General features: G+C 41.5%; 1 protein-coding gene across 5 annotated transcripts in view; it reads left to right on the top strand.

Annotated features, from left to right (window-relative positions):
• The window catches only part of kcnip4a (potassium voltage-gated channel interacting protein 4a), a 150,404-nt gene that overhangs the window by 48,142 nt on the left and 88,506 nt on the right, over window positions 1-13,756 (top strand). The window lies entirely within an intron of this gene.

Raw genomic sequence — 13,756 nt, 5'->3', positions numbered from 1 at the left:
TATTTACATCTAAGCAGTTTTGTTCTACTTCTCCTCAACGTTTTCATAAAAATTTTCTTCTTTTTTTTTTTAACAAAGTCCAAATTGGACACATCCACCTTGCGTAACATCAGCACCATGCAGTATTTACATTGTGTATACATTTACAGCAGCAAAGCCCACTTGAGGATTTCCAGACTGGGGTTTGGATTTATCGCCTGCTCTCCATCATAATTTGTTTGACTGTGCGCGCATGTTAAAATGTGCACAGAAGGACAGAATATAACCGGAGGCAAAGGTGAAGTCATTATAGTGGAAAGACATGTAATCAAACATCTCATGCAATACAGGAACAGCAGTTTTTTTTATGTATTCAAGGATTTGACTCGCTGGTTCTGACAGCTCAGCGTTGCAGTCCTGTTTTCTGCATCTTAACAATTTTAAGCAGCGTTGCATATAACATGTTGTTATTTCGGGTTATTGTGTAATGTGATGTCAGTCAATTAAAAATAATGTGTAGCAGTATGTTTGTTCCAAATCCTTACGAGTCCTTTCTTGAAAATGAAGTTGTTGCATTCAGTGTGCACAAACACCACCAATCATCAATAGTTCTGGACTTATCGTGCTGCAAAGCCTAATATAGTTCGGCTTCTTTTTGGATCCGTGCACACAGACCAAGAGCTTTTCTAATAAGCAGGATAGTAAATCAATGGCTTTAACAAGATTAAATCATGGATTATGGTGGATTACCAGCAGATTACTCCATGAAGGGTTCAATAAAGGATAAAGGTTACCAGCAGCAGAATATACTGATCGTTGCACATATTGCACATTATGCATCAAACGAGCTCTGAATTATTCACAGCTATCATTTGAGAGTTGATTATTCTTGGACTTTACAGTGGCATGTGCGGTTTGTGCACAGATGATGTGACAACACTAGTAGCATACATTGACACCCTTGCCTTGTGTGTCTCCTGTCTGGTGTTTGTATTAACTGAGCTCCTGTCGAGTAGGTTGTTGATTATCACACCGCAAGGTGCTAAGCCCCGGAGAGGTGCTTCTTGAACATGCTAACGAATTACAACATGATTCTGAACATTTAAGACTATTTTTACTTCTTGCAGCCACTTCAGTTCTTACAGTGTGTGTTTAGTTAAAGAGCGAAATGAAGCTGTGGCCTACTTTCTGCGGTGTCCTTGACCTTTGAGACAGCAGGAACAAGTCGGGAAGAAGGGAGGCAGCTACAGAAGAGTCACCTTGTCGATGGGGTGAACTATAAAAGGAGTAGATGGTTTCAATTTTCCAATCATAGCAATGAGTACGGGCTTGTGGGTGATGCAAAGGTTGAAGAAATCCATCTACAGTATAAGCCCAGAGGAGTATGCTGTTGGTTTCCATGGCCACCAGCATGTTGCTGAGGTCAGACTGCAATTCCCATTTGGTAATAACACGATTAGTGTATATTCTGGAGTAATTTACCTTCATGTCCCCAAAGCTTTGGCTGGTAAAATGCAGCATTGCTTTGTTTGTTCATGTGTAAAACTGTGTTCTTAATTGTTAGTGTTAGTACTTGTTAATTATTACTCATGTAGACTGCATGGCTGGACGTTTTTTCCCTTTGGACCTGGGTAATTACTGTAAATGTGCTGAGCCAGAGGAAGATACTTTGCTCAGTCAAATCTCGATATTATATTTAAATATTGAAAAACGCTTTAAATTACACCTGTACGTTGGGGACACACACACAGCATTCAATTATCACACATATATTGATTCAGTTTTGAAGTCCTCATTCGAAGCCACCACATTTTCCCTATTTCAAATCCTTAAGAGAATTCTGGTTGTTTATCTCCTCCCACCTGTACAGATATACAGATATAGATATCCAGGTGCTGACATGCAGACATTACTGCATGTCAGCACCTGGAGCTTAATTCCTCGAAAAAAGATATTACATGTATGAGGTTACAAAACCCAATACCAGTAATTTATTAGCCAGTTTCCAGTTGGTTGGGTCCATTTCTCTATGAACACATTGTATCAACTCATCTTCCACAGACTTCACTGCAGATTAATATAAATGGAGCTTGACCAGAGTGAGGCTGGCTCGGCCATATTTGGATGACCAGGGGAGGAGAATGATAGATGGAGTCAGTTAACAGGCCAAGGGGTCTTAATTGAGATGTTCATTGTCCTAGAAGAGACTCACAGTCATCGCTTCATTTGGTCATTTTGTTGCCAAGGACATCATGGATACATAGAGTAGGTGGAGGGTAATGCGCATGATGTAAGAGGACAGGGCTTTTCAGATGTTTGATGTCTGCAGTGAGCATCTGCTGTCTGCAAAAGCCTTTTTGTTAGTATAGGTCTCTGAAAAAGATGTATTATCATTAATGTGAAGTTCCACTCCAAAGAGAGTTCCTTTGATATCTGCAGTGAGCGCAGGGCATAGTTTATTAAAGAAAAACAGAGCATACAGTATAAAACATACTGTACATATAGGCCCACCATTCGTATTTGTGCCACCACCACTGCAGCGCAGCAGCCGTTGAATTTTCCAACTGTAGAGGGGAAACAAATCACAGATGCACAGCTTTTCTGAGGTTATAAATCCAAACAGCAGTGTCAGCACATGCTCAATAGTGTGAGAGGCAGAAAGTTGTTGGCTGCTCACACCAGGGGAAATCTTCATCTCCTTCAACATTTCCATTTCAGCCACTGTGACAGATGAGCAGGGAGAGCTACAAGTCCACCATCAGTATGTGTCACAGGTTTATTTATACTGATTACCTTTATGTAGCACATTTTCAATGTCTATTCATTTTAGAGTCAGTAGTGTGCACTGGGACATTTTAAAGCATATATTTTCCCGCTTGTATTTAGCTGGATTGCTTTGCAGAACACAGTAAATCTGCCATTTGCTTCGGAGCAGATACTTTTTTGGAATCTTTCACTGCATCGTCACGGTTCGCTTCTTCCCTCAGTGTCTGGCTGTCAGGCGTCCCAGCATCTGTGATGCATCATCCTTTTCTTCTCATCAGGACAAGCTCACATGCTCGTAACCGATTCCAAGCATATCGTTTGACATCACAGCACATGCCCTCCCAACCTCTCCTCTCAACCTTTTGTGCGATAAAACTTGCTTTCTCTGCACTGCTACTGCGTTGATGAGCCATTAAGCAGCTCGCATCATTTTAATTAGGTTAATTTGGCTTGTCAGTGTGCTTAGCAGAGACGGATATTTTATTGGCTGAAGTTGAAGTGTTTATAAACTTTCTGATGATTTTACAGTTTGGATGTTGTGACCTGTTGTGAATACCAAACATGGGTACAAAGATTTTAGAGATCATCTTTTGCCGTTTTAAATGACCTGTATGCATAAAGAAGGTTTGACTTGACACCGCCAGTGCAGTACTATGTTTTATAGTTGTGATCTAAAATAATTCATTTTTTGCTTGTGCCTGTGACAAGACTCTTCACTTCTATCCTCTTATTTTTGTAAGATTCAGGCCAAGCCAAATATGAAATTTTGCGTTTGATTATCACTACTTTCCTGGGCTGTCAGAGCCCAGAAAAGAGGGGCAGGCTTATGATGCTCACTCTGCCCCATCGGTTGTGGAAGCAGTGCTTAATTGGACTAGCCTCTTCATGATTTGAAAGAGCAGCGCACGGCGGGGTTTCAACAAAATCTTCTAATGCTGTCAAATTAAGACTTAATTTGTTCTCACATTATTTTATTTGTGTAAAACTTCTTCAGTTTCAGCGTGACTGCGACGTCAGGGGCATCAGGTTCAAAGATGGCACATGAGACACCTTTTGGTTATGTAGTGTGCAAAGTCATCAGCCGCACGTGGTTTCGTTCCCACTGTTGATCCAGGAGTTTATTACACTAACCTCTATGTTTGCCCAGACTGCACTAATGATTTATGGTTCATTGTGGGAGTATTTATGGGCGGAATATAAGAACATTTTTATCCTCGCGCAGACATAAACGTTTGGCGTGAATCAGAGAGTTATTTAAATGAGCCTCACGACTGCAGTGTAACCAGTCACGCACAGAGGCGCCCACATGCTTGCCCCTGAAAACATGCACTGTTTAGTTTGGAGATGTTGCCTCTGCTTCTCAGATTATCATGTCTGGCTCATCTCCAAAGTAGTAGTCCCAACCAAACACCTTAAATGGTTCTTGCAGTATCTGTGTGGAACATCAGGGCTTGAAACGTGTCCTTTGAGACAATCTTGTGGGGAACTTGTGTCGCCTTTTTGGGAAATCAACTTAGAAATGAGCTTTCTCGTCTGCTGTGTGGAATAATTTGAAGAACTTTTAAGTAAAAAATGCTAAAATCCAAAACCCCTCTGTAGCCTTTTTACCTATATAGTAACTACAAGTTAAAAAAGTGTTAATTGGTGACAAAGGCATCAAAATAAAAGATTTGTTCTGTTTGTGTTTGGAAAGTGTTCTGCTTCAGAGAAAACTCCGTCGATGCGGCCTTTGCAAGATGTTTAGTTACTCATCTAATCCATGGCCATACGACAATGCTGTCGACATTAATCTACCTGTCAGTATGCAGTTGTGAGCACGTGTGTGGGGGCATGCCCAGTGATGCGAAGGCCCTTCTTTGTTTCCCTCTCTTTGGTTTCCTGACAGATAGTGGCAGGTCATGTTCCACCTGTCCCATGAGGACAGCACGTTCAAAGTGCATAATCCCTGACCAAACACTGAATATTTGATACCCACAGGCAGGTTGGTTTGGCATCACATCTGTGCAACAGTGCCTGCTCTGGAGACGCCAGACTGTTTTACTTCTTGTACATGAAGACATTCACTATAAGAGGGTGTATAGAGATCATTTCTGATAGAGAAACCCAAATATTTCTGGAAGTTTTAAGCCTGCATGTTCCACAAATTACTAGAATTGTTATAAAACTACCAAAAAATATACAAATGTGAAATATCAAATATAAAAAAAGAGATTTTTTGTCTCTCATAGAAGGATGATGCCTCACTCGCTAAAGGCCTTTTCTGAGCGAGGAAAAGTCCAGACAAAGCACTTTTTTAGTGCCCAGCATTAAAGCCGTGCATGTATCTGTTGAACATTTCTTTGGGGCTGGGACAGGCGGAACAATAACAGATGGAAAACCATGTTATATAATGTCTCTTTCACACCCACTGCATTATCGTAGCATCTGCTTGATTCACCTGACAAGCATCTGGTTTGAATCACGAACATAGATGTCATGCAAGATGAGATCATGAACTTCCGTTTTACTCACACAAAATATAATATATATATATATATATATATATATATATATATATATATATATATATATATATATAAATAATCCTCAAACGATCTGTGTTGAAAGTTCGGTTCTGATGATTCTTTTGAACTGTCCATCTAGTGTGTAAAATTCTTGGGCAAATCCCTCAAAGCACTTGCAACTTTCAGTGCACCTTTTGCTCCTGGATTTTTACAAATATGCAGATGGAAACCAATGGTTGCGAGATGTTTAACACAGCGAACAACAGATTTGGACAATTGTAGAATCCAATCGAATCATCTCTGCCAAGCTTCTTACATAACTGGAAGAAGAGAAGACGCATCAGGTTCATCCAGTAACAGGTTTCTGTCAAACTCGAAGCGTAACCTTTCACCATGACCCCTTTCTTAAGGTTCACTCCCTTTTGGCGAGGGCAGACGGAAGATGTTTAACGGTGATACATCTATGCGTATCAGCTTCCTGGCAGGTACGTCCTGCTGTCTCTCCGTTACTCAGTCCCTGCCTACTTCTGGTTTCTGGTTTCTGTTGCTGTTTTGCTGTCCAGCACCAGAGCAGCACAGATTCTTTGGCTCATTAGAGCAGTACAAACAGTGCTTGGCTTGAGAACTTACAGTTGGTGTCCTACAGTAGCTAAGCACCAGCTCAGTCCACCCAGATCCTCCTCTGCCTGACTGAAAATGAGTGAGTGTCTGTCAGAGCCCGTTAAAGTGCTCGACAATCTGGCCTAGTGTTATGTAAAGCAGAAGAGGGAGAGCGTCTTCGCTGTCGTGGAAGTATTCTTATAGTGAAAGTATTCTTTGACCTTGCTATTGTCGAGGCTAAGGCTGGAAAATAAGTAGCACATAATTATTAACATTTCAAAGCTATCCCCATGTCCCCGGTGGATCGTTTTGGCCCCATAAAAGCCAGTCAAACACACATTTGAAAGCAGGTGCAGTCATTTAAACAGCGCTGTTGGTGTGTTAGCAGAGAATACCTCTGTCCTTCACCAGCCCTGGAACTGCTGATTAATTACTAGAGCTAATTAGGCAATGATGAGCTTGTCACTATAATATCGCCATCGCGACTGAAAGAGTGATTAAACCTTGATGTGTACAGGGGATCTAGTCAAAATTGAAATTAATGTATTTAGTTTTTGACCTTTTTCTATTCCCCATCCAAATCTGGTATGGATGGAGAATCCAATTGAGGTTTTGCTCAAATGAAATACAGGGCTGTTAAGGCAACCTGACTCAGTAGTTGTGGTTCTGGTTCTCCTATCGAGCGTCACCGCCTCATCACCGCTACACCCTCCGGATCGCCCGGATGGCATTCCTCTTCATTTGTCTCCATTTGCATTCGACATTGGCCCGTGTTTCTCCTGTGTCGCTGTCCTTTTGAAGTCACCCTTGCTATAGCCAGAGTAATCAGGTTTTCCATTTGCGCTAATGTTTGTAAACGAGAGTCCTTCTGAGTGGAAGGAATGGCCGGGCTATTTTTAGTAGCGCGTGCATGCTTCGGTTACAAATTCCTGCATGAGTGCGTGTTCAAAGATTTGAGCTTTCATTCACCTCCGTGACTTGGAGATCATGAGAAACTGAATCTTTGGTGGGTCGTTTTCATGTTTAAGCTTCATACTGTAAAGACGGCATGTAAGTAGAGCAACGCCAAATAGCACTGAAGAATATAAAAATACCAAACTACGCCCTTTAAAACATTCGCTATTAAGAGCAGTTGTAATTTGTTTGGTGTGGATTTGTTTCCCTCGTCTGTTGTTGTTATCACCACCTCAGAAGATTGTTCTATTAACCCTGGGCTCTTTCTCCCTGCTCTGACTCTTCTTCATGTGATCATTGCTATTGTTAACTTAAATTAAAAAGTTTTCTCCTTTCTCTGTTGTCACCATTTTTTTTCTTTGCTGCTTCCAACTCCGTATCCTAACTTTTATCTCTTGTCTCCCTCTTCCACGTGTGATCACTTAATTTTAAGGATCTTTGTTTCATATGTTTCCAACTGCCAGTTGCCTTGGCTGCGTTTTAACAAAAAAAAACTGAACCTGTCCCAGACGCTCCGCAATACAAGAGACAATGTCCTCTCCACGCACCGTTAGCTGGCAATTATTGGGACTGCAGCACTGCTCCAGCTCGCCAACCAGAACAAGAAAATCAATACACCTCTGATGGTCGGAGTGGAGACTCCAGGGAAACAAGAGCAACTTAGCATCATTAACACGCGCTTATTTCTTCATGCACATCTACTCTGTGATTGTAATTATAATGTCCACGAAAGTAAAAGTAGAAGCTCTAGTATTGAACGCTTGATGTTTTATTAAGAGACCTTTCTTGCTGCAGTCCCGAAGGAATTGGGGGCTTTTGTGTGTGTGTGTGTTCTCATGTTTCTGTGCTTTTTTCACATTTCATTTTCCTGAAGCGTAGATCCACTGATGAAAATGACTGCTCTCAAATGGTTTTCATGTCTCCTTTGATTGGTTGCAGATTGAAATTTCAAACAGATCAATCTCTCACTCATACTTGCGCAAAATGTCACACGGTTGAATAGACAGAGGAAATAAAAAGACGGACACGAGGCCGGCTGTAAATGACGGCAGTTTCTGACACTTTTTTACTATGATCGTTGCCGTGCTCTCTCTGTGACTCGTGATCAAACTTGAGGCGAGGGCGTAATCTCTGAGGGTGTTATTAGTGTCGCGAGCATTGCTGTTCGGTGTTATTTTCTTCTACACTTTTGGACAGGAAATAATAATGTTTTACAAATATTACAGGGGAGGTTTTTGTTTCAGACGCCAAGATAATGAACTGAGCAGAGAGTGTAAGCAGTGTTTAACTTCTAAATTACACCGTTTTACATTCTTTCATTGCGGGGCCAATTTGCTTCTCATGTTGGTGCAGCATTGAGTTAAAGTCAGCATGTTTTTCCTCCCTAGCTGGCACACACACACACACACACACACACACACACTGTATCTACGTGCAATCATGCAAAGAATGTGTGCACCTTGCAGCTATATGGGCATGTGATTTACAGTAGATTTACAGTTTGGAAACGGATGATTTACGGTGGAATTATTACATTACCTTGTTGCGTTGTTTGCTTTTCCACACTGGGATTATTTCTGCACACTGTAATCAAATCGTTTGCATAATTTCATTTTAATTTGAATAGCCACAGCTGCTTCAGAGATCATGCAGACAAATGAAATAACTTAATGACTTTCTGGCTCCACCGTGCAGCCGCTCAGCTTTGTGTTGCAGGCTCCAGAGGATAAAGTGGCGTTGTGTGACCAGAATTTTGCTGCCCGTGTTCAGCGAGCATTGTATGAGCTCTTAAGTCAAGGGCACTAAAACCTGGACGGACATTACAGTCTGGTCCGCAGGAGACAAGGCCGCGGCACGGAGTGTACGGTTGCCAAGATCGAGCCCAGATACATCCACGCCCCCATCAAGTCCCCACACATCTCACACATCTGTTGTAAAACGGTTTAATGACTCACTCTCTCTGGCGCAGCTTGTCGTGGATGGCCATGCAGAAAATGGAGCTCCTTCTCCATCATTCTGCAGACAGATCCCCCCCCCCCCCGACCAACACCACCCGCCACCCCCACGGGTCCCATTACTTACCAGGCTAACTCTGTGTCAACACCAGGCAGGCGTAAACAGAATGGATCTCAGCCGTCTAACATGACTGTTAAAGCATAATCAGGGAGCTCACATTGCACCACCAGAAGAAACTAATTAATTGATAAATTAGCCAAGTGAGCCAAGTAATGTGTTTTAGTTTAACTTGCGTGTGCTTCATTAGTCTTTGTAAGGTTAGCTGCAGAGTCCTGTGTGTCTTAGAGCCTCATTCACACTTGACTGTGCTGTCCAGATAACAGCGAGACTGTCGTCTGTGTGCGTCTTACATGCAACCTTACGCTACAGGCATGCCTTTCACTCCGTTTTCCTCTAGCTGTCATTATTTTTGAAATCCATTGAATTCGACTTTTTAGATGACGATGACTTATTACAATATTTCTGTCATCACTAACACCGCTCTTTGTCATAATTCTGGATAGGGCTCCCTCAACAGCAGTTGTCATCTGGTGGACTCATCTGACCTTAAAACAGCGACGCACACTCCCACATCTTAAATTTGACTATAAAGCTCTCTCAGATAAGTGCTGAACAGCAGCTTTATAGACCACCAGTTGAGTATTTTGTGTGCCAGATTGATCACAACATCTTTAATCTTTGATGATTCGAAAAGTCAGATTCTTGCTGTATTTTTAGCCAAGCCTGCCAGTAAGAGAAGTTGGCAGGAGCTTTCCTTTCAGCATGACACTGCAGAATACTTTGAAAACAGATTAAATGGTGGCAGCTCACCGAGCGACTGTAGTGACGGGGAAGGGAAGTGATGCACAGGACTCCGAGCAACCGAGCATCCTACAGAGCATCTTCTGTGGAAGCAAGACATCGTTTAGAATTTGTCTTCAGTCTCCTGCGGTTTCCACGCACTGCTGAAACTGTCTCAAATTCAATTTAAATGCAAAGCAACAGAACAAAAGGTATTTGTGTTTGGCGTTTACAGTGCTTCTGCCCCAGCCATCACACAGCTCGGGCCCGAGCAGCTAAGGCCTATCTCGTCCTGTGCTCTGTTTCACAGATCACCCTGACCATTCTGTTGCCTCTGACTGGCTGTTCGATGCATTTGATTTGTACCTAATAAGGATGGATTACCTTTCCGCTCTTGTCACTTCTTTTCTGCAGCCTATTTTTCCTCCTGCTATCTTCTCTGATTAAACTGTGCCCCTCCCAAGGAAATCTGTACCTATTCTTCTGACATGTTGTTCTGTTTTAAGTGATTCCAATGTAACTTTCAGCCTTCTAAGAGATCTGCATTATAAATAATAATAATATTACACGACAGAGATGATTAATCACAGTCAATTTTCTGGGGAATAGTTACATTGGTTTAGTAATAGATGGATCAGTTGGATGATTTTGATTCACTTATCTGAAAATCCATCATTGCAAAACCCCAGATGGATTTTCATAGTGGAAAGGACTACCTTACCCCCAAATGCAATATGGGCCTTTGAATAAACCTTATTTGCACTTATTTGAATGCAACGTTTGCTGCCTGACTTGAAATAGGCAGACCATCTCTTATGGTAAAAACATAGCACTGTGGAAAAGCTCTGAACATGCTGCTCATTTCTTCATATGTTGCTTCCAAGAAGCCACACTTTTTTGTAAGCAAAGTGTGGTTTTGAGCACTAATTCACTGACTATTGGCTGCTTTTTCACTCATTCCACCTCATGTACCTGGCCATCTTCACTTTTTCAGTTTTTGGGTTCATTTCTGTATGTTACACTACTTAACACTGACCTATGATTCACTGAGGCATCCAAGTGGCACTTAAGTGAGGGGATAGAGTAAATATAACAGTTTGGTTGATGCAAAAGATCTATTAGCTGAGACATTGGTGTGTTTCTAACAAATTCAAAGAAACAGGACAAGAAAAAACTATTTACAGCACATGAACAGTATCTAAAAGGCGTGTCCTTAAGAAAAAGAGAAAAGCCAGGTCCTGGGTAAGCCATCCAGTCCTTCAGTTGATCCATCTACTCACCACTGAAACCTCATCAGAAATGGTCTCAGTGGAGGGGTGGCTGTCAAGAAGCCATTTTAAAGGAAGTGAATCATGGAGGATAGATGAATCCAAGTTAGGAATGCTGGGTACAAATGATCAGTTCGGAGGGAGTCAGGAGAGACGTACAACAGTGAACATCTTCTGTACAGTCAGAGGAGGCTCTGTCATGGTTTCAGCCAGTGGTGTTGGAGATCGTGTCAAAATTGGTTTTGATCCACTATGCAATACAACCTGGAAAACAACAGATTTGTTTTCACCATGATAATGATCCCAAACAAACCAGTGTAGATTAAAAACAAACACACAGTGAAACCATATAGAGATTGACAGACCACGTGACTTTCGCGCATTGCATGCTGGGTACTCGTGGCAAAACAATCCAAGTACCGCATCAAATGCAAGCATTTGCAGCACCGCAAAACGTTCGTTCTCCAGTTCCAATACCTTCTTGCTTTTTCTTTGTCCCCCAAAAAAGTTATGTACAAAACTAAGGAGAACAATGCCGGTCTGTACAAAGACAGACTTGATGAAAAGTCAAAGGAAAGATACGAGGAAAAAATCAAAGGAGTGAAAGGTTTAGACCCTTACGAGCACACAGAGTGGACAAAATACGTTAGCGTGCTGCCCAACTTTCACCACGCTCATATTTATAATTTTGCGGTTCTTGGAATGAGTGCATACACTCATGAAGTTTAGTAACTTCAGGTCACTGCAACAAGCCCAGGTACAGTTTACCGATGGATGGGTGCAGAACCTTGAAATGCACCGTGTAGAACGAAAGACCATCGTACGTATCATAAGTTTACCAGTCTCACAAATCGTCTTCATAAATACACATTCGTTAAACGTTTATTAATAGGACCTTTGAGCTCAACGGTAATTAATTAGTAGTGGAAATAATTTCTGGTTCGCAATACAGAAATGTAGCAGTGACAATAATACTGTATGCTGTAATCGTACTGAGCAATTAGTGATACAAAAAAACCTGTTTTATCCTGTGAATAAAAGTATACGTTTTTGTCAATGTACCATGGTAATAACAGAAGCGAAACGCAATATTGTGTCAGGACAATTCACTATTTATGCACAATAAACAAAGGAGCATAGCGCGACCATTTCTGTTCAGCGCCAGACTTGCTTGTAACCTATATCACCAATTATGTTATGAAAAATGACGTATTAACTACTACAAAACACTGACCTTTGTGGAAATGCTTGGAGCAGACTAACCTGTGAGCTGGAGTGTTCTGGGACGTTATATTTGGTCTCTGAATGGCTGCAATCCAGGCCATCCGTCGGCTCTTTGTTACTTCGGAAACATGGCTCGAACAATTTCTCTTCAACGACGTAATCCGATAACAACCGATCTCTTTACCCGTCGGCTTCCCGTGGCTGTCATGCGACCGGCTATTGCAGTTAATAATACAACAGCTTCTTGCCATTTTTTGTGTTTCTTTTTATCGCTGTGTAATGTAATTTCAATTGAAAGCCTGCGTGCGCTAGTACCTCTTGCCACGAGTTCCCAGAATCCTTTGCGGTTTTACCCCTGAATGACGTCACATTTTCAATCTCTATAGTGGAACACTATGAGTCATGGATTGGCCTCCCCAGAGGCCGGACCCCAACATTATTGAAGTGGTGAAATGAGGAAGACTTTTGCGCACTACTGTATCATAAAAGATGGTCAGCCTTTTTCTTTGATGGTATTTTTATAGTTAAACCTTCAATTTACGACTGTCCTCATGAATGTGACGTCACGTTTGCATTATTTCTCAGACATATTTCTCAGCTAAATATTATTCATATGCGGGTTTTGGTGGATAGCAGTGTGTTTTGGTTCTCTCACAGTTAAAGTGACAGACCACTCTATCCAGGTCACATCAGTTCAGATCCTGGCCGGTCAGGTCAGACGACTTGACGAACGTGTAAACAGAGCTACTTTTTGGCTCAGTCTGCGACAATGACAACATCGCTGCCTGCTGTATTGCTGGGCATTCAGACCAAAATGCAGCTGGTTGCTCGGGCACGGGGTTTCACATTTAACGATATTCATTAAGAACAAACAAAGAGACAAACAGACAACAAACAATAAAAGTTGTATGTTGTTCAGCCTGAGGATTGTAGAGCTGTTGTTTACAGCTCTAATCTCTTCCGGTCTGTGGATAAAAGTGTAATCTGAGCTTTGCTAGAGTAAATAGAGTCGAGTCGCTGGAGCAGAAATGGAAAAGCTGAAGGAGAAAATAGAGATGCACACAAAGCAATATTTCCTTCCTGCATTTCCATTCTCGTCCTTTGTGAAATGTATCACTTGATGCCAGAGACTGAGCCAGAATGACTATTCTCAGAAGTGTCCATTTTGTTGCCGAGAAGCCAAACAATGTGCCAATGTTAACACAGAGAGAACACAGTGCAAGAATGTGCTTTTAATTCATTTTCATCTTATCATCTAGCAGAGTTACATTTGAACTAGATTTCAACAAACCCTAAAAAAAACAACAACCAGGGAGTATCAATCCTTCATAATACTTAAGATAAGACAAGATAATTTATTTTTAAAAACAGACATGGTAGCAGAGAAAAATATGAGTTTGAACACAGCCTCTGCAAACTTCAGGGTTAGTGAGAATCAATTAGAGGTGACATGTGAGATCCATTAATAGGAAGAGAAAATACTTATTTGACAAACTTTTTAACAGCTACTGGCTGCACGCTGCACCTAGCTTATTGGAAGAAAAAAAAATCACGTTATGCAAGGCAACTTTATGATTAAGTGCATAATCATAGTGAATGCTCATTACAGTGAGCGTTCATATAGCAGCTTGTGTAGATTTCTTGATAGAGCCAGCATAAAATAAG

Source organism: Neolamprologus brichardi, chromosome 3, assembly GCF_056152115.1.
Source record: "Neolamprologus brichardi isolate AB-2024 chromosome 3, ASM5615211v1, whole genome shotgun sequence".
In the NCBI taxonomy this organism is placed as follows: Eukaryota; Metazoa; Chordata; class Actinopteri; order Cichliformes; family Cichlidae; genus Neolamprologus; species Neolamprologus brichardi.
The sequence above is the reverse complement of the archived record's forward strand: the minus strand, read 5'-3'. Positions and strand labels throughout refer to the sequence as shown.